Raw genomic sequence first — 27450 nt, 5'->3', positions numbered from 1 at the left:
TCAGTGGTGTCACAAAGAGTCACATACCACTGAGCGACTAACACTTTCACATGGTTAACAGTAATAACATTTTAATGACAACAATATACCATCAAAGAAAGATGTGGATTACTGTCATCTGTTTTTTCAAATGACAGTGCATTTGGCTTGGATGTAAGTGACCACAACCCCTAACCACTGTGCATAGTCCAGTCAAAGTGAAAGTGAAAGTCACTCAGTTGTATTTGACTCTTTGCAACCCCATGGACTATAGAGTCCATGGAATTCTCCATGCCAGAACACTGGAGTGGGTAGCCTTTCCCTTCTCCAGGGGATCTTCCCAATCCAGGGATCAAATCCAGGTATCATGTATTGCTGGCTAATTCTTTACAGCTGAGCCACAGGGAAGCCCAATAATACTGGAGTGTGCAGCCTATCCCCTCTCCAGCGGATCTTCCCAACCCAGGAATCAAACCAGGGTCTCCTGCATTGCATGTGGATTCTTTATCAGCTGAGCTACCAGGGAAGCCCAAAGTGAGGAACTAAAGGACTGAAAATTCATCTCATAACTGAAGTGATTATCTTAGCCTGGAAGGACAGGGAAATACTATACACAACAAAACAGATTGTCACCTCGCCATTGCTTGAGTGATAACACTTAGAGAAGACAGAGAAAGTTCGGAGAAGGGTATGATCTCTTTACACAGGTTGCAACTTAAGCTGGACTAAAGATATGGAAGCCCTGATTGCACAACTGCTTACAAGGAGATAGAGGACCAGTTCAAACACCCATAAATTTAATAGTGAAGGGAACTACATTGTGATGTAAAATTGTCACCAACAAAGTATCTAAAGGCGCACAGTGCTGTCAAACTGAGTTGGACATGAGCCCTAGCTTTGCAACCCACCCACTGGGAGTCAGTTTCTTTAATCATTTGAGCATTATGTTCCTGGTCTGTAAAATGGGTATAAAAATATCTACCCTGCAGGTTGTAAGGATTTGAGAACATGAAGGAAAAGCATTGAGGTCATGTTGGTACATTGCAAGTGCTCAAAAAATGATTCCTATTGCCGTTCATTATGATGTCCAATATTAAACCTTAGACTTCAGTTCAGTCCAGTCACTCAGTCATGTCCAACTCTGCGACCCCATGAATCGCAGCACGCCAGGCCTCCCTGTCCATCACCAACTCCCGGACTTCACTCAAACTCATGTCCATCGAGTCGGTGATGCCATCCAGCCATCTCATCTTCTGTTGTCCCCTTCTCCTCCTGCCCTCAATTCCTCCCAGCATCAGAGTCTTTTCCAATGAGTCAACTCTTTGCATGAGGTGGCCAAAGTACTGGAGTTTCAGCTTTAGCATCATTCCTTCCAAAGAAATCCCAGGGCTGATCTCCTTCAGAATGGACTGGTTGGATCTCCTTGCAGTCCAAGGGACTCTCAAGAGTCTTCTCCAACACCACAGTTCAAAAGCATCAATTCTTCAATGCTCAGCCTTCTTCACAGTCCAACTCTCACATCCATACATGACCACTGGAAAAACCATAGCCTTGACTAGACAGACCTTTGTTGGCAAAGTAATATCTCTGCTTTTCAATATACTATCTAGGTTGGTCATAACTTTCCTTCAAAGGAGTAAGCATCTTTTAAAAACAACAGCAACAACAACAAAAAACCTTTTCCTGGTGGATATTTGGATATATGCATAAATGGGTGGATTCAGGTACCTGCCTGGTTACATTTACACTCAGCCCAGGGCTTGATCCCCAGAGGGCACCCAGTTAATCCGCTGCCCAGACAAACATTCCAGTGGCTTAGCACCACTGGCTGGCCCTGGAGAGGCAGAGGTTGTAGGATTAACATTCAAACGGTCCAATTAGCTTCTAGAAAGCTCTCTGATTAGTGGTTTGGACTGACAGGGCAACCACGAGACCAGCACTTTCGGGAATGCTAGAAATACTGGCTGTTCATGGTGTGAGTATATCCACCCATGTGACTCCCTCAGGGCTGGCAGCCTCATATAGAGGCTTAGCAATGTTGGGGATGTGTCAGGATATAACCCAAACCTCATAACCTGAGATCTACTTCTTTTCCAGAGCTGTGCTGGATCGTCCTCTGCAGTTATTCTGCCTCCAAAGGCCAACTGCACTTCATATGCAGAAACCATGGCTCTGACCATGGAACAGAGGGACTGACTGCCAGGGTCACTTTTTATTGCAGGCCCAGCTGGCCTCCCATCTGCCTGTCAGCCTGGAGAAAAGGCTGAAAGCTGAAAATGGGAAAATAATACAGCTCCAACTATTAAGAAATCCTGATTTTTCTTTCAGTTGTCATCCTGTGAGTAAAACCTAGGAATTAACCTATAACCTCTGTGTGTGTGTGTGTGTGTGTGTGTGAGTAAAACCTAGGAATTAACCTATAACCTCTAAGTGTGTGTGTGTGTTTAATTTCAGATATAGGCAAAAGCCACAGGGACGCATTCCTTAGACCACCCCAGGCCCAGCGGTATTAGAGGAAGAAAACAGTGACTCCAAAGTCACATAAGGATGGAATACTTTGGAAGTCTTAAGATATGACTGGTGTTTAAAAAATACAAAAGGCTAATATGGTTCTAAGCAAACACTGTACATATGAGCTGCTCTCTGGTTGGTACCTGAGTCCAAGTTTCCAGGCCTGGTGGCCTTTGGTTCTTGAGTCTTAGTAACGAAGGAAAAAGCACTGTCAATCCAGGGCCTTTGGGTTTAGAATTCTCTTGGCCCAGTTCTTAGCACCTTTTATGTGAATGCCCTTCTGCATCATGTCTCAACACCGCCGACCTAAAGGTATCAGAACCAAAGTTCTTGAGGTCCTTTGGCCCAAAATTGCTTCACAGCAGAACCATCTCCATTCCTTTTGGTTGCAGCACTTTCTTCACTCCCCTGCACCTTTTGCCCAGGCCTTGTTCCAGCGATGACCTATAAGAATATTTTATAGAGAATGCTGCTTGCTGCACGGGACAGAGCCCAGCACAGTCCTCTCAGCACCTAGCTTGGCGCCAAGGTTTGAACAGATGTTCTGGAAGGGTTGGGATGGAAGAAATCGTCCCATTTAGTTATTTCTGGAGTAATCCTACTATCCCTCCCCAGTTTTCTTGACATAAAAATCCTCCAGCTGGTGGTTTTCAGCAGTTCTCCATGAGAGTGGAAACACAATGCATGGGAGGGTATTAAATTGATTAAAATGTTCTAAGGCTCTTAATATATATGGTCCAGAAAGTGGTAAAAATACTCATTATATTGGGCTTTAGTAAGTAAAGGATATATATGATATATCTCTATAGTTTTAACAAAACAATAATAAAATAGAAGAAGGAAAAAGAATGTAGTGATAATAATTAATTTAAAAAGTGACAAAAAAGAACACTTCTTTAGAAAGACATAGAAAATAGCATGATAGATTATACATCCATAATTATGTCAACTATACACTGACTAAATACTCTAAGAGACAAAGACTGTGAAGAGTAGAAAAGTAACAAATGTTAACCAACAGAAGGCTGATATAGCTATGTTAAAATTATATAAAGTAGACTTTAAAGCCAGAAAATTTACTGGAAATCAAGAAGGCCATTTCATAAGAATGAAAGGGTTATCTCAGCATAATGATATAATAATGCTCAATTTGTGTGTTTTATAACATAACTTCAAAATATACAAAGCAAAAATTAATAGAAGTAAACAAAGAAACAGAAAAACTACACCATAGTGGGAGATTTTGATGTATTCTCCCTGCAATTGATAGAAAGAACAGACAAATAAAATCAGTACTGAACTAACTGAACATTTGAAGGATGTGGTAAATGAGGATGTGTGCTGTTTTTTCCTCTATACTGCATTGCACTCGAGGTCAGAGCCAGGCTCACTCAGGCTCATTTGCAGGGACAGGGGTAAGAAGACAAATGGAACCTATGTTCTCCACATATAAATCTGCAAAAATTACAAATCAAGTTACAAACTATCAAAATATGTTCTGTACTCCTACCTTGACAAATAAATCTTTATAATGATAAAAAAGGATAAAGCTAATATTTCTGTATAACTTAAATTTGGAAAAATATTAAAGATGATTAAATTTAATTATTACAGTTCATCTCAGGTGTTTCGTTGATGGGCTGGCCAGGTTTAAATAAATCATAAAATGAAGGCATGAAAAATCAATCAATTATCATATATTTATCCACAAAATTATTTTTATATCTTTATTTTGGCAAATTTGTCACATTTCTATAGTAAAGATTTTCATATAATTGGTACTATTAATGGTAATGATTTGAAGATTAAAAAATAAAATGCAATTGCAGTCAAGGTATGTAAATTAACATATTTTCATAAAAATAAAGAAAATGTAAAATATTGAAAAAAATTTTCTGCTTTCAAAACTACATCTCTTCTATAATATTCAAAATTATGTATTAAAGCTAAAGACAAGATACAAACGAATTGGTCAATCTCAAAATTTTACATAAAAATTACTTAAGAAACCTGATATTTTATGTTTAAATGTGAAAACTTAATTTTATTAATATTGTTTATGCATGTAAAATATTTCCAACTCACACATTCAATGTCCTTCTATATGTCAATGAAATGAATCAGTACAAGGCATCATATATATTAGGTCTAGACTTAAAAATATGCAAATTTATGTACTCCTGGTGCTCTGCCACAGGGCTGGGGCTATGGCTTCAGGATTTCAAAAAAAAATGCAAATTTAAGAGTAATATAAATTGCTCTCTACTGTAAAATACTCCTCACCTGGGAAATGCAATTGCTGCAAAGGTGTTGCTAATTTACGCACAATTTGCTATTTCCCAGAACTACAAATAAGAACACAAGAGAAGTAAGAAAACAGGAGCCCAAATTACTGGGAAACAATACTTTATTATACAAGGAAGCTATGCATTCATACTATCTAAAATGAAAGATTTGTCAAGTTAATAAATTTGTCTTTTACCTCAGTAGTTCTGCCACTCCAGCCCACCTCACTACAAAGCAATGTTAGTTCCCACTATCAACATAAACAAAACTCACAAACTGTCATGGAATCTGGATGCCATCACCTTTGATTCAAAAACAATGTATAAGACTTGCAGAACCACTTTTCTGGAAGGTGGAATGTTAGGGTAAAAGTGAATATTGGAGTAAGATCTCAAGTAAGAGAGAAGCTCCTGCATTTTATAAATTTATTATAAGTATATATTTCTGATATGCTGTTCTAAAAGAGGTATTGGTCTTAACCAGTGCAATAAAGCAAGAAAAACAAATGAATGGTATAAAGATTAAAAGGGAAGAAGCAAAGCTGTCATTATTTGCAGACAACATGATTGCATAGATAGAAAAGATTATCTTCAAAGAAACTATTTTAATTAATAATTGAATTTAACAAACTAATTATATTTCCATACAGTCAAAGAAAATTAAAAAATTAAAAATTATTGTATTCAAAACAGAATGAGTCTATAAAAATCATTCATCTAGGAATAAATCCAATAAAAAGATATGCAGAGCCTCTACAAAGAAAATGAAATTACTTAGAGAAATTAAAAAGTATAAATCAATGTAAAGGTAGAAAATGCTATGGATACAAGAGTATATATTGCAAGTAATTGCTACTCAAATTACAGATTGAATGCAATCCTAATCAAAATCCTATCAGGTAGTTTATAAATTATAATTCAGTTCAGTTCAGTTCAGTCACTCAGTCGTGTCCGACTCTTTGCGACCCCACGAACCGCAGCACGCCAGGCCTCCCTGTCCATCACCAACTCCTGGAGTTCACTCAGACTCACGTCCATTGAGTCAGTGATGCCATCCAGCCATCTCATCCTCTGCCGTCCCCTTCTCCTCCTGCCCCCAATCCCTCCCAGCATCAGACTCTTTTCCAATGAGTCAACTCTTCCCATGAGGTGGCCAAAGTACTGGAGTTTCAGCTTGATTTAAAATTTGTATGCAAGTAAAAAAGGCCAAGAATGACCAAGAAAGTTCTGAAGAACAAATTTTATGAATGTATACCATTAGAGTTAATCCTTACTATGATGAAAATAGCACCATAGTCATGCAAGGAGACTAACCATGAGGCTCCTCTGTCCATAGGGTTAGAATCTGGGCAAGAATACTGGAGTGGGTTGCCATTTCCTTCTCCAGGAGATCTTCCCGACCCAGGGATCAAACCTGCATCTGCTTTGGCAGGCAGATTCTTTACCACTGAGTCATCAGGAAAGCCAATAGAAATAGAAAAACTAAAAAAGAAAAAAAAAGTAGACAACCCAATGAAAGCATGCACAAGACTTAAAAAGACCCTTCACAAAATATATCCAAATAGCCAACTAAGCGTCAGAAAATGTGATCCAGAAAACAGAACTAAGTGATAATGAAACTCCATGACACAACTATTAGAATGTTTAAATGAAGAATTCAGACAATGCCAAGCGTTGCCAAGGATATAGAACAACTGGAACTAGTAAAAGGAAAACTGGCCTCACCACTTGGAAAAATTGTTAGTGGTATTTATTTATTAACGTTGGACCGATGCATATTACAAGATCCAACAATTTCTTTCTGGATATATACCCAAGAGAAATGTATACAAAAGTCCACCAACAGTCATGTACAAGCATATTCGTAGCAACATTATTTGTAATAGCCAAAAGCTGGAAACAACTCAGTTTTTATATGAATGGCAGAATGAATGAATAAACTGTGGTATACATACAATAAATTACTACACAGTAAGGAAAATAAATGAACTATGACAAAAATGCAACATGGATAAATCTCATCAACAAGGCAGAGCAAAAGAAGCCAAACTCTAAAAAGTACATTTTCTATGAGTCCACATAGACAAAGTTCAAAACAGGTGATAGAGGTCACTCATTGGGGAAAGGGTCGGGGAGAGGACCTGGGAGAGTACTATGCTGCTGCTAAGTCGCATCAGTCGTGTCTGACTCTGTGCGACCCCATAGACGGAAGCCCACCAGGCTCCCCCATCCCCGGGATTCTCCAGGCAAGAACACTGGAGTGGGTTGCCATTTCCTTCTCCAATGCAGGAAAGTGAAAAGTGAAAGTGAAGTCGCTCAGTCATGTCCGACTCTTAGCGACCCCATGGACTGCAGTCCACCAGGCTCCTCTGTCCATGGGATTTTCCAGGCAAGAGTACTGGAGTGGGGTGCCATTGCCTTCTCCTATAAAAAGGCCCAAATGTTTGCAGTATTCTTTTTTTCTGATCTAAGTGGGGCTTACATGAGCATGTTCAATTTGGGACTGTGTCAAGCTATAAGTAAATGTACTGAATTATCATGAATGAATTTATACAGTTCAATGGGAAGAGACGGGCATGGAGAGAGGGTACAGTAAAATAAATAAAACATGTGGACAAACAATTATTATTGTTATAGTTGAGAGTTGGCTACATGGGAGTTCACTGTACTATTCTTTGAACTTTAGGTACATTTGAAATTTTCCATTATAAAAAGGGCCAGACTTTTTTTAAAAAAGGACATTCACAGAAGCCTACAACAGCCTCCTGATGGCTTACTGCCCTCTCTGACTGAATCACAGTTTCATCGGCTCTGTCTGAAGGTAAATAAACACTGATAAAACTACATGTCATTTGAGGACAATGAGATGATGCTCTATTTTGTATGCCTTGCCTGGCACCCAGAGTGCTGCCTCTTCGTCTCTAAGAGCTCACAGATTTGGTTTCCACTACTGCCATCAGCTCACCTTCTTGCCCGAAAACTTTTGTGTCAGTGATTAAGTAAGCTATTGACCTTTCAGCTCAAACCTGGCATTCTATATTCCAACTCTCTGAAACTGAGGATGGGGCTCAGCAAACTATACTATTTTGGAGGGGGGCACTCCACGAGGCTTGCAGGATCTTAGTTCAATCCCCAACCAGGGACTGAACCCAGGGCCACAGTAGTAAAAGCACTGAGTCCTAACCACTGGACTGCCAGGGAACTCCCTGCAAATTTGCTTCTGGTTTGCCAGCTGGCCTTCTTATTCTGCCCAAAAAAAGGGGTACCGAGGGAGATGTGAAGTCTGCAAGAAGGGACTTGCTCCTTCCTTTCTACTTCCTGTCAGTTTCTTGATCCTCTGAGTTTCACCCCCTGGGGTGGTAGTCCCTTCCCATCCCAGCAACTGAATCCAGCATGCCCTTCCTCACACGGCCAGCCTCACTACCCTCTGCTCAAAGATGGGAGCATCAGGACACACTCTTCTGAGTTTCTAAGTTTTAATAATTCCAGTCTTTTCCCTTTGTTTCCCCAGTCCTAGGAGTGGCAGCTGCTTCCTGAAATTCCAAATCCCTGGTACCTTAAAGTTCTCTTACACATCAGGTAATTAACAACTTTCTGCCTGGTTAACCATGCTCTGTCAAGCTTGCTCTGTTCCAGGAGGAGGTGAGATTTCTGCCTCCTCCTGAATCCTGACTGATGCAACTTTCAAGAGTTATATTCTGTCCCTGTGGCCTCTATGCTTGACATAAAAATATTGATTATTTTCTCTCACGGAGCATATACATTTGTTTTTTAAAAAATCAATAAACTCTTCTCCTTCCCACTTTCACTCTCAGTAAGCAGAACAACAATTTCAACTATTCGAGTATTCGGCAATCTCAATGTTTATAAATGACTGCTGCTGCTGCTAAGTCGCTTCAGTCATGTCTGACACTGTGCAACCCCATATATGGCAGCCCACCAGGCTCCCCCATCCCTGGGATTCTTCAGGCAAGAACACTGGAGTGGGTTGCCATTTCTTTCTCCAATGCATGAAAGTGAAATGTGAAAGTGAAGTCGCTCAGTCATGTCCGACTCTGTGCGACCCCATAGATGGCAGCCCACCAGGCTCCCCCATCCCTGGGATTCTCCAGGCAAGAACACTGGAGTGGGTTGCCATTTCTTTCTCCAATGCATGAAAGTGAAAAGTGAAAGTGAAGTCGCTCAGTCGTGTCCTACTCTTAGCGACCCCATGGACTGCAGCCCACCAGGCTCCTCTATCCATGGGATTTTCCAGGCAAGAGTACTGGAGTGGGGTGCCATTGCCTTCTCCTTATAAATGACTACTGAACATTAAACAATCGAGCTTTGCCTGAACAATACAGTTATTCACACAGTATAAAATGGGACAGCTTTTGACAGAGTAAACCTGAGCTTTAAGTCACATTGTCTCTCCCATGTTTACATTACTCCTCTTAAAGCTTCCCATTGTGACTGAAATTGATATGACAATACTGAAATTCAGAGGCAGAAAAGCCAAATTCTCCCTCAAAAGCAACTGTCATCAAAGTGTCCTTGTCATAAAGATACAGAAGCTATATCAGATCAGATCAGACCAGTCACTCAGTTGTGTCCGACTCTTTGCGACCCCATGAATCGCAGCACGCCAGGCCTCCCTGTCCATCACCAACTCCCGGAGTTCACTCAAACTCACGTCCATCAAGTCAGTGATGCCACCCAGCCATCTCATCCTCTGTCGTCCCCTTCTCCTCCTGCCCCCAATCCCTCCCAGCATCAGAGTCTTTCCCAATGAGTCAACTCTTCCCATGAGGTGGCCAAAGTACTGGAGTTTCAGCTTTAGCATCAGTCCTTCCAAAGAACACCCAGGGCTGATCTCCTTCAGAATGGACTGGTTGGATCTCCTTGCAGTCCAAGGGACTCTCAAGAGTCTTCTCCAACACCACAGTTCAAAAGCATCGATTCTTCGGTGCTCAGCCTTCTTCACAGTCCAACTCTCACATCCATACATGACCACAGGAAAAACCATAGCCTTGACTAGACGAACCTTTGTTGGCAAAGTAATGTCTCTACTTTTGAATATGCTATCTAGGTTGGTCATAACTTTCCTTCCAAGGAGTAAGCGTCTTTTAATTTCATGGCTGCAGTCACCATCTGTAGTGATTATAGTAGGTGCTTAATTTAAAAGCAGATGAGAGGAAAGTTGTGTATTATAGGAATGAGTGTTGGCCCAAACAGAGAGCCAACTATTGAGAATTTAGTCAAAATGTGCTGTAGAAAGATGGACTAATTATCCAAAGGTAAAAAAAAACAAATCAATGTTTTTGTGTAACTATATCTTCTCTGAATAAATTTCTGAGACATAACCTAAACACAGTCATCTTAGCTATTCCATTTAATAACATGTGACATTTATGTATAAGAAGACCCCTCCTCTAATGCAATTTCATTAGCGTGACATGCCTCTCTCCTTCGAATTCTCATATCACCTATATGGAATGGAGCTTATTATTACTACCCTTCTCTGTGCTCCCTCCTCCATACACACTGCCTAGATTTTTTTAAGTACAGGGAGGGTGGAACTTTTTCTTAGTTCAAGTGTATAAAAGTGGCCAAAGAAGAATATGAGCCTGGTTTTCTGATTCACAGCCTGATCCTCTTTTCATAAAGGCGCTCTAGCTAGCATTACAATGTGTCTCCTTCAGGGACAAGGCAAACCAAGAAGTGACCTATGAAAGGAATCGACAAACTTATTCCCTACCCACTCAACACACAAACCTGTCCTCAGGAATGTCTCTTCATAGGACGTTGAGTCAGTTGGTCTCCACGGGTCACAAATGTACCTCTAGCAGTGAGACAGCAGCACCTGTTGCAGTTGGAGGGAAACCACTGAGAGCCTTTATCAACAGACGGAATTCCCAGCAGGATGTGGGGATTTCCAATTAAAACCAAAGAACGCTTTTGCTTCAGTGAAAGCCTTAAAAACATGTTAAATGTCTCGGATTTTTCATAAGTCTGGAAAAAACCTGCTATTTTGAAAAATGGAGGCATTCTGTGCTTAACATCTTTCTTTCAAAGCAACAGCATGTAAAAACTGAAAAGTCAAAATCAGTGTTGGGCTAAGGGAGCAGTTAGAGCTGAGTTGCATTAATTACCGCTGAGGTTGTGTCACAGGGTCAATCAATTTCCCACTTCTGTTCATGGGAAGTTGATCATGCACTGATTTTTATTCACCTTACAAATTATACAGAATTTTAATCAGCTGCTTTTTAGGGAAACTGTATTTGAAATACAGGTGACATTGATTTTCTACATTTTTTTAAAAAATGATCATTTACTGTGCTGTAAATATAACTTGAAAGGATAAAGTGTTTTCCTTCAGTGGCATTTCTCAGACTTGGCCATTGTCCCCAAGCTGAGGACAGGATGGGTGTGGGCTGGGTGTAGGTGTGAGCCCAAGACAGTTACTGTGAAGCACAATTTCTTTGAATTTGTGTAATATCCAACAAAGAGAGAGATTTTTGCATTTCATAACCTGTTCTTGTTTGCTTAATATAAAAATGTTCAAAATTACTTGCTAGCTAAATTATTTAACTGCACCCCCCACCCCCTCTAAAATATCTACCAGGAAAATTATGCTTGGATTGTAGAGCTGTGTTTATCCTGAGGCATGCTACTGCCTCTCCAAATTCCAAAAGCATGGAAGTTTAGGCACAGTTCTTTTTGCTCTAAAAATGTTCTACTGGGCACATGGGGACAACGGCATAAATGGACTGATGCCTTGTTTTGATGGGTTGCAGGTAAGGAGGATACTTACTAACTTTTTCATTAAGCCATCCCTAAACTGTATGGCAGTATTTATGTGATGATTCAGTGGTTTAAAATGAAAACAGCTCCGCCCCTTCAGTCCTACCTAATTCCCAGTCCTGGATCACTTCCTCAACACCCACGCAGCACAGTGCTGCTGGAGGGGGAAGAAGCCACAGTATATTTCATTTCTAATGGGGTTCAGAGAGCTCCCTGCCATGTTTTCCTCCCTCATGCCAATTACCTGGCATGTTGCACAACAGTCCTGCCAAACCGTTTCTTCTTTTCCCAAGGACAAAGCCCTCCTCCCTCAAGAAGAAGGTCTAGTTTATGTTAGTGAGAAGATCTCTACTCCTGAGAAGATCAAGACCACTATCTTCAAGTGTTAGTCTCTTAGTCATGTCCAACTCTTTGCGATCTCATGGACTGTGGCCTCTCAGGCTCCTCTGTCTGTCGAATTCTCCAGGCAAGAATACTGGAGTGGGTTGCCATTCCCTTCTCCAGCAAATCTTTCTGACCCATGCCATTCCCTTCTCCAGCAAATCTTTCTGACCCAGGGCTCAAATACCACTTTATTTACTTCCATCTGATTTCCCTTCTTTCTTATCATATTCGGGGACAACTGTTTCCATTCCTTCCTCAAATCAACCTTCCCACTTGTGTCGTTGGGTCCATCTCCTTCCTCTGGAAAGACCTTACTCACATGATCACAACTCACCAGCATCTCCTGTTCATCTCTGTCCTTAGACTAGAAGTGTGTGGGTTCCTCTTGTTGCACTTTGCAAACTCATCTGCTCATAGAGATCTGGTGGGTCATTTAAAAGAGGGAAGGACTAGATGGGGACTGATTCACCCCAAAGCATATGCCTCAGCCAGAAGGAGCAGCTATCACTTGGTCCAACTGACTACTGCCATGTGAAAACACATGCTCTGACTTTTCAAAAGCAGACAGGAATCTAGATTTCCATATGCAATCTGGTAACTTTTAAATGGTGGCCACTAATTCAAAAGATGGGTTGAGTGAGTCAACCAAGTACCCTGTGGGCCCCAACCATAATTTCTCCTTCAAACATTCATTCAACTCTGCTTCCTGTTTGAATGTTATTCCACTCTCGGAACTTCCCAAACATCTAGTCTATAATTGTTGATTTCTTTTCCACACGCATGACTTCTCTAATCAACTTCTGTATATTTTGCACTCTGCTTGAAGTGTACTCCTGAAGGTCACCAGGAAGCTTCTGGTCACCAAATACTGGTACACCTGTGTGATGTATATATCTTTGTGCATCCTTAAAACAGGGGTTCTCAAAGTGCTTCTGGCAGAAGTAATATCAGTATCACCTGGGAACCTTCTAGACATGCAGAATCTCATGTTCCTCCCAAGACCTACTAAGTCAGAAACTCTGAGAGTGAATCCAGCAATTTTGTGTTAATAAGCCCTCCCGGTGAATCTGATGCCTGTAGGTTTGAGAACCACTGCCCTAAAATATGGAGAAGGCAATGGCACCCCACTCCAGTACTCTTGCCTGGAGAATCCTATGGACAGAGGAGCCTGGTAGGCTGCAGTCCATGGGGTCGCACAGAGTCGGACATGACTGAGCGACTTCACTTTCACTTTTCACTTTCCTGCAATGGAGAAGGAAATGGCAACCCACTCCAGTGTTCTTGCCTGGAGAATCCCAGGGATGGCGGGGCCTGGTGGGCTGCCGTCTATGGGGTCGCACAGAGTGGGACACGACTGAAGCAACTTAGCAGCAGCAGCCCTAAAATATATCTGCCCTTGAGTTCATGGAGGAGGAAGAATTCTGTGTGAGGGAAATTAATCTGTTTGTATCTTGCCCTACAACTTCATTCCCTCTCCTACATGTCAGTGAACATTTCTGCATTGATGGAGCACTTAAAAATTTTTTTAATCTATTTTTCACTGTGCTAGGTCTTCGTTGCTGTGTAGGCTTTCCTCTCGTTGTGGCCAGCGGGGGGTACTCTCTAGTCGCTCCTGGGCTCTAGAGCCCAGGCTCAGTAGTTGTGGCACATGGGCTTAGTTGCTCTACAGCATATGAGATCTTCCTGGATAAGGGATTGAACCTGTGTCTTCTGCATTGGCAGGCAAATTCTTTACCACTGAGCCATCAGTGAAGCCCTGATGGAGCACTTTTAAATTAAAGGGTTTTCACACTTGCTGCACATAAGAGTCCTACACATTAGGCAGAGCAAGCCAAAGAAGCTTATGATCTTCATCTGGCCATCTTATAAAAGTGAAAACCAGCAATAAGAGGTTAAGTGATTTTCTTAAAATCGCAGTAAGTACAGCGTCAGAGTTAAGACTATTAATCTGGTTTCCTGACATAAATCACAGCTTCTTCTCTTTTTACTGTTTCAGAAATAGCATTTTTTTTTCTGACTTGCAAGAGTCAACAATATTAGCTGCAGAAAAGCTGGTAAGCATAGAAACTACCATAGAAGAAATGAAAAAATCACCAAGAATTCCATCATCTGTTACTGTACATTTTCTTTCCTTTAAGTGCAAGGGCACACAGGGGCACAGGTGCGGTGCTCTTGTCCATCACATGATATCATCAGGAGAGAAACAGTGCCCTTGTCTTCAGAGCCTATACCAACTTTTGGAGGAAACCATAAATGAGAAGTCTCAAGTATTATTTTCTTTATTTATTGTTCAAAGTTTTAAGTAACTCTGAAAGGAGATGCAAAATGTAAATGAAAAATCAGCTTTGCTGATTTTTTCGAGCAGCCGTGACAGGCGGCATTGTTAATTCTGATATGAAAATAGTCAGTATCCCTATGCTCTTAGGGGTGCCGGAGGCAATGTCAACTGCAGAGAGTGAGTATGGGTTCACTCTGACTACCCATAATAAAACCCAATAATAAAAATACTCTCCAATACCATAACAGCCCAGTGTGTTATGGCTCCCGCAATAAGCCAAAAATTAGAAAAATATACCCAAAGGCACACGATGGGAAACTCTTAATTTTTTTATGGACCCAGAGAATTATTTTCCCCTGATTCTGGCATTCCTCTAAAATCCAGTATTCCCTTCTTTACTTCCTTAACTCACGTACAGAACTAAAAAGCGAAGGCCCAAAACCCTGAAGAAGACTCATACGGAGGTCAAGCAAAGTGCTGTTTCTGACAAAAGCCTTTTTTTAGGCTCTTAAAGATATTCATTTTTAGCTACATTTGTTTATCTCGTTGGTTAGCAAGAACATTTGCAAAGGTGTTCTGAGTTCCTTTGGGGGGTCTTGTAAGAGTTCCTATACTACTGGATCTTCACTTCAGAATATAAATCAAACAATGAAACAAAGTTCTATTTCAGAGCAGTGTTAGGGGAAGGAAGCCTTCTGACAAGAACAATCCTGTTTGTGGAGTGTCTGTTGTGCGTTGCTACCACACTGGCACTCTTCAGATAACTGATGTAACCTCTATCTAAAATTGTGAAATATTTTAAACATTCAAAGAGGTATAGCAAATATAATGATCACCTGTGAATCTACTGCCTGACATTCAGATTCCAACATTTTGCCTTATTGACAATGATTTGAAAGTAATAAAACATTTTTCCTGTTCCCCTCTTTTCCCCTTGCCCCCTTTTATCATTCCCATGCACTTTTTATACCTTTCCTGTCTCTCACTCTCAGTATATACATATATACATATGCATGTTTAAAACATTTCTATAAATGGTTTCATAAAGTATATATGCAACTTGCTTTTTTTGCCCTATATTACCTTTTGCAAGTTGATCCATGTACATATAAACTTTTTTCTTTTTTAAAATGTATTTTAACTTCTTTATTTTTAATTGAAAGATAATTGCTTTACAATATTGTGTTGGTCTCTGCCATATCTCAACATGAATCAGCCATAGGTATACATGTGTTCCCTTCCTCTTGAGCCTCCCTCCTATCTCCCACCCCTCTAGGCTATCACAGGGCTCCTTTGCTGTATGACTCAGGGAGCTTAAACTGGCACACATGACCTCTCTAAGCCTCAGTTTCCCCACCTGTCAGATGGGGACAATGATGCTACTTACAACTAGGTTAAATTTAAAAGGTCGTCATCTTTCTGGTGAAGTGTTAGCCCTATGTCCAGTGTGTGATAGGTACTTGCGAGCAGTTAATCACAAACAGCTTATTATTACCTAACACACCATGCTGCCTTTCATGAGATTAGCCAAAGCAGTTCTCCTTTCCTTCTCTGGCAATTAACATCCCCTAGGAACATCTTCCATGACTCACAAATTTCCACCTACTTCACATGACCCCAGGAGAGAGCAAAGGAGCGTAGCATCATAGGCTGATTAAACACACTTACAATGGTTCAGACACACACGCACAAAGGTGATCTGTGTGCCAGGGACCCATTGGAGCTGCTCTGTATGAATCCATTTCACCCCCACAACTCAGTGCATTTCACGGGTGAGGAAACTGAAGCACAGAGAGGTTAATAATTGCTGCAGACCACAGAGCTAGCGAGTGCTGCCACAGCCGGATGCCAAATTCAGGAAGTCTTTCTGAGCCTGTGCTCAGGGCTGACACTCGGCTGCTTCGCCACCTCTGAGCCTGCATGGTTTTCTCTATTTTCTGGTCTTGCAAAAGCTGCACGTTCACAAAAGAGATCTGCGACAGCAAATGTTATGTGTGCTTCCCAGGGTATTTACTGAATTATTTACTAAAGACAGATACCCAGAGCCATTAGCATTGGACAGTGGCTCACAAAGCTCAGCTGAAGCGGATATAAATATGTTGTGCAGGAGAGCAGATCCAAGGTTTCGGCTCCCTGGCTCCCACCAGTCCTCACAGACAAGCAGGGAGATTTCCCTCTTTATCATGAGACACTGGTTTCCTTATGTTCAACCAAACAACAAACCATCATTTGCTTCCCTCTGAAACAACACAGAAGGGAGACAGGAATTTTTAAGACTGGCCTTCCATTGCTGTAGTGGGGTAAGTGGTAGAAAAAACCGCTGAGGGCACCTTTATGAGCATGTTTGATTAAACTTCCCTATAGTCCCAGGTGAGCAGTAAGGATTTTGCAGGATCTGATGCCGGATGTGGCTAGTTGGTGTGAAAATTACGGCCTTGTTTATTTAACCTAATTGTTCAGCAATACTGGTCAGCCTCTTTAGGTAAGCTAGGCCCAGTTCTTTTTTGTTGTTCCTTTCTGCGTTTTACCAACACAGCTCAAAGATCTTCCCAGTCTCCCAATGGCATTGGCTAGCCATAGGGACGAAGCACCTCTAGGTGTAAAAGGAAGGAAGAAGCCCAAGGTACAGTTCAGCTGCAGCAGAGAATAACAGCAGCCCTCCCTCATTTCAAAGGGAGACAGTGAAAAAGGAAGTGTTTGTGCTAAACCAAAACAAGAACTTACTTCAAAAAAAAAAAAAAAAAAAAAGGACCTGCTCCTCTCTGGAACAGGCTGCGGCACCAGATTGTACAACCTCCCTCTCCTGAGACCTTGCGGTACAGGATGTGCCGTGTCTGATGGGCACAGCAGCTTCCAGAGTTATTTCCAGATGCTATCAATAAGCCCCTCAGATTCTCAGGAATCCGCAGGACTGGTGTGTGCCTTCCAGACACCCAGGCAGCTCACCCCTCTTCCTTGCGCTCGGCTCAGGTTACTTAGGTGAGAAAGGTTAAATAAACAACAAGGAAAATAAACAGGAACACAATCCAGATCCCCAGAATTCCCTTGAGCAAAACACAGGTATTTATTAATTTGGTTTAAAGCAAATAGAGAAATAGCATACATTTCTTTCGATCTCTGTCCCTGTCTGAATTCTATTCAACCAATCAGGATCTTTTTTTTGACTGTATTTTATATTCGATTGGGTCTTTAAACAAAAACAAACAAACAAAAAAAACAAACAGGTGTTCAAAGGAAAAACCAAATACCACCAGAGGTTAAAAATACTAAACTGAGTTACTGCCTTGTGGGCTAATAACCAGAGCAATGGTACTCAGGAAGTGAGTTCGGTTTATCTCCCTGGGCTAAAGGCAAAAGGAGTCCATTATTTCTTATTAGAAGAGATTCTATTCATTACAAGAAATATCTGAGGCAGACCAGGTTTAGGGTAGTCAGATTTACCAAACAGAAATCCAAGATGCTCAGTTAAATTTGTATTGTGGATAAATGCAGAATCATTTTTAGTATAAGCTTGTCACATGTAATTGGGGACATGCTTATACTAAGAAATGATTCACTGTTTACCTAAAATTGGACCAATGCATCGTCCAGTATTTTATCTAGCAGTCCTAATTAGGTGAGGATCTTTGGGGTTCAGGGTCATGCAGGAGCAGCTCGTTCATATGGCCACATGTGGGACTTGGTAACATTTTTCTTTCACAATATTAAGTTGGGGTTGCACAATAGCACATTCTACTACAAGGACCAGAAACCAAACTCTTCCATCTTGGATTACCCTTTGTCCAATAAGCACAGTGGAAGAGTATACTTATTTGAGGGGCAACACATACAGCTCCTAGAACCTCTAGGAACTCAAGTAAGACAAATCTCTGTCACCCATGCCTCCCAGACAAGGAGGATCCATTGCTGGTGTCGGGAAGGTGGTTCAAGGAAGGAGACTTTGACATGACTGATTTCTAGCTTTTGAAGCTGGTTATCGGAGGTTTACACAGATGTCCAGAAGACGGGCAGATTTACGGAGAAGACTAGGAAGGCTGAGGGGCACAATCCCTCTTTTCCTTCTCAGCTGCCCAGTGAATACCTCTTTCTAAACATCTTCCACCTGGGTAGCCCAAAAGGCTCTCACACACTGCATGCTCAACACTTCCTTCATTCTCTTCTTCTCCAAACCCACTTGTCCTCCATTAACTCCTGCCTCAGCTACAGCCAACGTACAAAGGCTCCAACACCCACAGGCTGCCAGCCTCTCTTACCCCGCTGAGTCAAATACCAATGCCTTGCAAGGTTGCCTCTGAGATGTCTCTCCAGTCACACCACCTCCCACCTGTCCCTTAGTTCAAGCTGTCATCACTCCTCACCTCCACATCAGCAGAAAAGTCTTAATGACACCCTCCTCCCCTGCCAGCCATTTCCTTTTTTTCTCTTCTCAAAAATGACCTGGTGGCTCAGATGGTAAAGAATCTGCCTGCAATCGGGAGACCCAGGTTTGATCCCTGGGTTGGGAAGATCCCCTGGAGAAAGGAATGCCTACCCACTCCAGTATTCTTGCCTGGAGAATCCCATGGACAGAGGAGCCTGGCAGGCTACAGTCCATGGGGTCGCAGAGAGTCAGACATGACTGAGTGACTAACACTCTCAAAAACACAACGTTGAGGATGTTTCTCCATTTCTTAGGGCTTCCCTGGAGGCTCAGTAGTAAAGACTCCACCTGCCAATGCAGGAGGTGTGGGTTTGATTCCTGGGTCGGGAAGACCCCTTGGAGGAGGAAATAGCAACTCTAATAATGTATTCCATGGACAGAGGAGCCTGATGCACTATAGTCCATGGGGTCCCAAGAGTCAGACATGACTTAGCGACTAAACAGCAGCAGCAGCTTCATTTCTTAAAAACCTAAATGGCTTTTCATGCCTAGAGAATAAAATCCAACTTGCCTCAGGGCAGGCATACAGGTCCTCCAAGGTTTGGCAGTGGTTTTCATTTCCAGCCTCCTGACCAGCACTTCTCCCCAACAACAGAAAGGCCCCAGCTACCGGCCAGTTGTCTGCCATCTGATGCTCCTTCACGTCAGGATGGCTTTTCACAGACTGTTCTTTTACCTGGAATGTCCTCCATCTACCCTGCGTTTTGTATGGCAAGTCTGTCTTTCCAGACTCTGCTCAAGCAGTAGACCTGCTTCTGTTAAGCTGTTTCCTTCTGTGAGGCAGAGTTAGCTGCTCCCTGTACCCCCACAGCACATGGATCTGCCTTCACTCTGAGACTCACCTTTGCCCTGAGTGTGGCAGCGGCAGGTCCGTCTTCCCCAGAGGATCGATCGTGAGCTCTGGGGGCAGAGACTTGCTCCCTTTATCGAATCCCTGGGACTCAGCATAAGCACTGGCTATAATAATTATAGCAGTACTGATTATTGTGGCTAATAACAGCTTACGTGCTAGGCAGTTTTCTAGACCCTTCATCTATTTTAACTCTTTAGTCCTGACAAGAACCCTAAGAACCCAGTATTCTTATTATATTCATTTGCTAGAAGAAACTGAACCCAAATGTGAAGGGCTGGCCAAAGCACCATGGCTGGTGGTTTCAACTCAGCTGGAAAGTAGAAGCACCTGAAAAACTTTGTAAAAACACTGATGCTCAAGCAAAGAATCAGTGACTCAGAATCTTAGGTAGGCAGACCCAGAAGAGCTGGGTGATTCTAATGTACAGCCAGCTCTGACAATCACTGATCTACTTTCTCCATCCTATGAAACTTGAACCCATGTTGGAGGTAGAGGAGAGAAGCCAGAGAATTCTGGAGGGGGAAAAAGGCAGCCAGACTCTGACAGCTGGGGCTCTAAAGTTCTGTGGCCCATGCCCCCAAGTCCCACATGAAACATGAGACCCCAGTAGAAGAGTTCAGCACCAGGGCCACCGGACATGCTGCACTGCCTCCTTCCCAGGCACTGCTGATGAGGACTGTGTTCTTGCCTTAGCACATGCCTGGCTTGAGGTCAGGGGTGGGAAAAGGTGGCAGATATGGCTCCTTTCCAATCTGGGCGTGAACTTTACCAGACAACAGAGGAAGGCTCTGGCTGAATTAGACATTTCTGAGCACATGCACTGTGATTCTGCCTAATCTTCTCCAAAGACAGAACTGGCCCTGTTTCTCTTGGTGCACCAGCTGCTTCTCTGAAATCATCCTCTTGCCAAAATTAGAATGTGTACCGCAGTAACTGCTTTCCACGTAGTCGAAGAGTTGTCAAAAGGCAGCATTTGACCTTAAAAATGTCATTTGACGAGTGCCTGACAGGTATTTAGTGACATCAGTGTTAGTGGCTTGCCAGGGAAGAAGTAAGAAAAGAACAAAAACTAGAGAAACTTGATGCAGAAAGAATGAGGACTTGATCTGGGATAAGGACAAGAAGGCAGGGGGTTTTGTTTTTCAGATATAAAGACCTAAAAAGGTGAGTTATTATAGAAGCATTAGGAGGAATAAAACACGGGCCCATGGTGGGGTTTATACAGTGCAGGAGAGATCAATTCCAACACATGAACTGAGGGGTTACAGCCTGACCCCAATGAGGAAAGACATGGACTCCCTATGGCTGAAATAAGAACATGGTGGTATCTTCAAGGGTTAAATCTGTCGGAATGATCATCATGGTGACTGAAGATGCTGTTTAGCACAAGCCATGCAATCCCAGGCAGCTGGATCTGGGCTTAACCCCTTATGCACTGTGTGCTTAATCACTCAGTCGTGTCTGACTCTAGGGGATCTTCCCAACCCAAGGATTGAATGCAGGTCTCCCACATTGCAGACAGATTGATTCTTCACAGTGTGAGTCACCAGGGAAGCCCAAGAATACTGGAGTGGGTAGCCTATCCCTTCTCCAGGGGATTTTCCCAACCTAGGAATTGAACCTGGGTCCCTGCATTGCAGGCAGAGTCTTTACCAGCTGAGCCCCAGCCCTTTATAAGCTCTGTCATTTTGAGCAAGCTCCTTAAACTCACCGAGCCTTGTTTCCTCATATGCAAAATAGCCTTAATGAATACCTACCTCATGCAATTTTGGGAAAGAAGAATCCACATCAACAATAGTAGCTAATTCTTCTAGAGGAGGATGGTGTGTGTGTGTGTGTGTGTGCATGTTTGAGTAATCTATTCACTTAATCTTCACAACAATCCTAAGTAAGTATGGTTATCATAACTGTTTTACAACTGAGGAAACTGAGGAACAGAGAAATTAAGTGACTTCCCCAGGTTCATGCTGATAATAAGTGGCTAAGAAAGATTTTGAAACAAGGCAATCTGGTGCCAGTATCTAGGCTCTTACCTGCTATACTATGCTCAAAATTCTCTACATGTATTAGCAGAATAAATGAGGACACATGTCAAGTGGAAGACAAATGGAAACGCCAGAATTTTTAAATTTCAGCTTTCAAAGGAGGATTTCCCTAATCTCTCAGGTGCCAGGAGTGGCATTGAGACCTACATTCACTTTCTATCTCATCCTCTCCTTTTCTTTGCACACTCTGGCTGGATGGAGAAGAGCCCTGTGGGAAGACACAAAAGCACCTTCTGATGTCCTCAGACCCCCAGTGATTCCCCTGACTCAGCAGGAAGCAAGGACAGGAACACACAGCTGAATCAACCTCATCTAACCACTCTCACTCAACTGATGCTCCCCAAGGACAGCTCACCTAATTTCTCAAGATTCCCAAGTCCCAGAATTTTAAAAACCCTGAATATTTTTTGTGTTGGCAATCAATAAAGCTTTTAAGAATTGATACAGCTTTATTCTGGAGAGTTCTAAGTGCTAAGAACAGAGCTAAGAACATGGAAAATATTAATGACCCTAAACTCTTAGCATCCCCAAATAGTGTGTCCACTTCCTATACGATGGAGCACTTTTCATTTATACTGGCACAATCTATTTGTAAGCAACCAGCTTCCTATGATACTGTTTTCATTTCTGTTTTTTAAGGAATTAATTAAATTACATTACTGTAAACAGTGGAATCTGAACCTCCAAGTTTCAGTTTCCTTTAGTACTTCCTAACTTTAGTATTTCCCCATTTTGTCCATCAAGCAGAGTATCTGCCTACTCAGTCACCACCTCTCTAGAATAAGTTACTTCTTCAAAACTACTATCCTACCAAAGGTATGTACTAGTGAGAAGACAAAGCTGAGGACCAGACTGGCATCCGGTGGCATCTGAAGGTCGATTTGATGGGAAGAGTGAATCTCTTCCTACATTCATTGTCACCACTGGAGCAGGGGATGCCCTCAAGAGTCCCTTCTGATTCTAGCAATTGGCAGCTGCCGGTATCTCTCGCTTACTTCAACCTCCAAGCTTCTTTGAGAGAACCAAGCAGTATTTATGTAAATGATTGATTACATTGTATATTTGAACATGCATGCAAGAAAAATGTCTTAAGAAAAATAAAGGAAAAACTGGAGCCCCCAACCCTTTCCACAATATTGACAATTTAAGCTACATTAGAGATGAGAAGGCTCACTACTTAGCTTTCACCACAGTAAGCCACAGCACTGATTCCTCTGAGATTCTGAAAAAGGGGTCAAAGTGGAAGATTAGGAGGAAGGATTCACATGCCTCCAAGGACCCTGCCCCACTGCCTACCTTCCCAGAACCACAGTCCACCCTTCCTTCAAAATCCAGGTTCTCCAAGAAGAAGCCCTCATAAGCACTTGTTACCTTACCAGGCTGAGTTAGGCAGTGGAGAGGACAGTGAACACAGAGTTTAGAGTGTCACAAATTCAGTGAGAGCCTGGCTAGCCACCTCTCTCATCATGTGACTTGAGGCACATCCCCCTCTGAGCCTGGGACTCCTCACTGACACAGGGACTGGCATTCAGCATCTGTCCCATTGGTTCCATCTAGTATACCTTCCTGAGCTGCAGAGGTCAGAAACATTTCCAGCCTCCCTTGCAGCTAGGGTACAGGGTGCTATTTGGGTTTAGCTGAGCAGAGACTCACACAACACTGAGAAGGTGAAAGTGAGAGGCTATATCATTGCTACTTCTTCTCTTTCTCCTGGAAATCATGGGGAGAATTTTTTTAATTAACATGTGGTTTTTAATGACTAGGATCATAACTACTGAATAAAAGGTGAGGCACTAGTGACTTGGTGCATAATGCACAAGTTCCCATGGTGGCTTCCTGATTGCTCACCTTCCTGACTGTGGCAGATACAGCAGCTCTCTGGGCAGACCAGTCTTACTGAGGGGTTCCGGGAGTCATTCCTAGAGACACAGCCTGCTCCTCCCACCCTCCCAGTGATTTCTGTAAGCACCCAGATGAGATCAGATCAGTTGCTCAGTTGTGTGCGACTCTTTGCAACCCCATGAATCGCAGCACGCCAGGCCTCCCTGTCCATCACCAACTCCCGGAGTTCACTCAGACTCACGTCCATACAGTCAGTGATGCCATCCAGCCATCTCATCCTCTGTTGTCCCCTTCTCCTCCTGCCCTCAATCCCTCCCAGCATCAGAGTCTTTCCCAATGAGTCAACTCTTCGCATGAGGTGGTCAAAGTACTGGAGTTTCAGCTTTAGCATCATTCCTTCCAAAGAAATCCCAGGGCTGATCTCCTTCAGAATGGACTGGTTGGATCTCCTTGCAGTCCAAGGGACTCTCAAGAGTCTTCTCCAACACCACAGTTCAAAAGCATCAATTCTTTGGCGTTCAGATTTCTTCACAGTCCAACTCTCACATCCATACATGACCACAGGAAAAACCATAGCCTTGACTAGACGGACCTTTGTTGGCAAAGTAATGTCTCTACTTTTGAATATGCTATCTAGGTTGGTCATAACTTTCCTTCCAAAGAGTAAGCGTCTTTTAATTTCATGGCTGCAGTCACCATCTGTAGTGATTTTGGAGCCCAGAAAAATAAAGTCTGACACTGTTTCCACTGTTTCCCCATCTATTTTCCATGAAGTGATGGGACCAGATGCCATGATCTTTGTTTTCTGAATGTTGAACTTTAAGCCAACATTTTCACTCTCCACTTTCACTTTCATCAAGAGGCTTTTTAGTTCCTCTTCACTTTCTGCCATACGTGTGGTGTCATCTGCATATCTGAGGTTATTGATATTTCTCCCGGCAATCTTGACTCCAGCTTGTGCTTCTTCCAGTCCAGCGTTTCTCATGATGTACTCTGCATATAAGTTAAATAAGCAGGGTGACAACACACAGCCTTGACGTACTCCTTTTCCTATTTGGAACCAGTCTGTTGTTACATGTCCAGCTCTAACTGTTGCTTCCTGACCTGCATATAGGCTTCTCAAGAGGCAGGTCAGGTGGCCTGGTATTCCCATCTCTTTCAGAATTTTCCACAGTTTATTGTGATCCACACAGTCAAAGGCTTTGGCATAGTCAATAAAGCAGAAATAGATGCTTTTCTGGAACTCTCTTGCTTTTTCCATGATCCAGCGGATGTTGGCAATTTGATCTCTGGTTCCTCTGCCTTTTCTAAAACCAGCTTGAACATCAGGAAGTTCACGGTTCACATGTTGCTGAAGCCTGGCTTGGAGAATTTTGAGCATGACTTTACTAGCGTGTGAGATGAGTGCAATTGTGCGGTAGTTTGAGCATTCTTTGGCATTGCCTTTCTTTGGGATTGGAATGAAAACTGACCTTTTCCAGTCCTGTGGCTACTGCTGAGTTTTCCAAATTTGCTGGCATATTGTTCCCCATTAAAACTCTCTTTCTCTAATAGACTGGCCTCTGTTTTCTGCAACTGAGCCCAGTCAGATATACCTCTGCATCATTCAGAGTGGATATGAGGACTAAAAGACTAAAGGGACACAGTTAAGAACATAAGCTCTGGGCTCAGATGCCCTAAGCTTAAACCCTGGCCCTACTTCTTGCTCTATAACTATGAGTAAGTTCCTTAATCCCCAATTACTACACGATGGGGTTATCACGGATCACATGAGTGATGCATGTAGAATGCTTGCCACAGTATTTGGTCCTTAGCAGGAATTCAGTAAATGTTAGCTGCTTTTTGTCCCAAGTTCCTATAGAACCCTCTGTACCTCTCTACTACAGCACTTGTATTGATTAGTCCTCTGTGAACACAAAGCCAGAGGACTGTCTGTCATGTGGGAGTAAAAAGTACAGGAAAATCCCCAATTCAAAACAAAATGATTTGGGAAGGAGAACTGAAAGTGACTGTAACTAAGATGAAACTTAACAGTCTATATTGTACCCTGTTATGAAGATACAGTGTGAACAGGTGGTCAGGTACAGCACAGAGAGGCTAAAGTATTGCAATGAGATGGAGTTGACCAGGCCTGTCCAAGGGCTCTCAAGGGTAGAGAAATCTTGGCTGAGCAAGTGTTTCTCTTTGCTCAGTAAGGTCCTCCCGGCTGCGGTAAGAGTTTGTCAAGCGTTTTCTCAAAGCATCCCTTCTTGAATCCATGGTGATGCTATCATCTGACAGAGGCCACGTCAGACCAGTCAACTTGACAGTTTAATTCCTCATTTTAAATTGATATATTGTCACCCTGATTATGATAATTTGGTTTTCTAAGTACTTGTCTACTGGGGGATAATAAGGCACTGATTTTTTGATTTGGGCTTTCCTTTCGATTTTAGAGATATAGCTCTCATTGTATTTTAATGGGCTCTAATTGGATTTGTATTAATAGAGAGCAGTCATAATGAGCTTGGGCAACGTAAGTCCACCTCCAAGAGACAATCCCTTTGCAATGGGCCATTACAATCAGGGTTATGAGTCCACTGGGCCGAGAGCCAGGCTCCTGCCCATGGCAGATCACTGAGGCAAATGCTACTGCTTCCTGTGCACTGCGTCATCAGCTATAATCTTCAAACTTGAGCATCCAAACTATACGCAATGATCTGCTTTCATGTCTATGTGAGCTCCTGGTGTGCAATGGCCATGCTTCAGTCAGATTTCACCTCCAAATGCCCAACTGAGTGCCAGGCACATACACAGTTGATATATAATACATACTGGATGCATAAATCCCTAAACACATGGATGTGTCCTTCTGTAGAGGAGGCCTTTTTTGAACTATAGAAACAAAGAGAAAAAGAAAATTCCAAAGCATTTCCAAGAAGAGGGAAATCATGGGCTTAAATGTTCTGTGGTGATTCTTTGAAAATACTTAAAACCTAGCTATTGATATTCCAGTATTTTTGGATAGCTCTTTATTTCATGTTGCTATCATGGGTGGATTAGTTTTCTACTGCAATATAACACATTTCCACAAATGTCAAGGCTTACAAAAACATCCATTTATTATCTCCCAGCTTACGCAGATCAGGAGTCCAGGCACAGAATGGTGCAGCTAGGCTCTTAGTTTGGGCAAGAATGTTATTGCTGCTGCTAAGTCACTTCAGTCGTGTCCGACTCTGTGTGACCCCATAGACGGTAGCCCACCAGGCTCCCCAGTCCCTGGGATTCTCAAGGCAAGAACACTGGAGTGGGTTGCCATTTCCTTCTCCAATGCATGAAAGTGAAAAGTGAAAGTGAAGTCGCTCAGTCATGTCTGACTCTTAGTGACCCCATGGACTGCAGCCCACCAGGCTCCTCCATCCATGGGATTTTCCAGGCAAGAGTACTGGAGTGGGGTGCCAATGCCTTCTCCAATGCATGAAAGTGAAAAGTGAAAGTGAAGTCGCTCAGTCTTGTCTGACCCTTAGCATGGACTGCAGCCTACCAGGCTCCTCCGTCCATGGGATTTTCCAGGCAAGAGTACTGGAGTGGGGTGCCATTGCCTTCTCCAAATGTTATTAGGTGACAACTAACTTACTGGGGGTGAATAGACGATGAGATGGTTGGATAACATCACCGACTCAATGCATCTTGAGCAAGCTCCAGGAGATGGTAAAGGACAGGGAAGCCTGGTATGCTGCAGTCCCATGGGGCTGCAAAGAGTTGAACACGAATTAGTGACTGAACAATAATTTCCCTTTGGCAAGCACTAAAGATTATACTGGAGGTCCAGATGATTCTGGAACTAGAAAACCAGATTTTTATTTTTTGTTTTTCTGGTTTTATTTCAGACTAGGCTCTTTGGAAGAGGTCTTGACCCAAATGTGTTCATTTCAGGCAGAGAAAGACCACCTTTCTAGAGTCCTCCTAGAAAAAGTACAAGTTCAGGGGAAACTGTGAGGGGAGAGGGCAATGGTATCACAAATGAGTAAAACTAGAGCTTGGAATCTATGCCTCAGGCTTCCACTGCAACCTCTAAAAACAGAAATGAA

The 27450-nt window shown here is 42.5% G+C and overlaps 1 protein-coding gene across 1 annotated transcript in view; it reads right to left on the bottom strand.

Moving 5' to 3' along the window:
* The window catches only part of SLC24A2 (solute carrier family 24 member 2), a 287857-nt gene that overhangs the window by 233286 nt on the left and 27121 nt on the right, over positions 1–27450 (bottom strand). The window lies entirely within an intron of this gene.

This window comes from Bubalus kerabau, chromosome 4 (genome assembly GCF_029407905.1).
Source record: "Bubalus kerabau isolate K-KA32 ecotype Philippines breed swamp buffalo chromosome 4, PCC_UOA_SB_1v2, whole genome shotgun sequence".
Classification (NCBI taxonomy): Eukaryota; Metazoa; Chordata; class Mammalia; order Artiodactyla; family Bovidae; genus Bubalus; species Bubalus kerabau.
The sequence above is the reverse complement of the archived record's forward strand: the minus strand, read 5'-3'. Positions and strand labels throughout refer to the sequence as shown.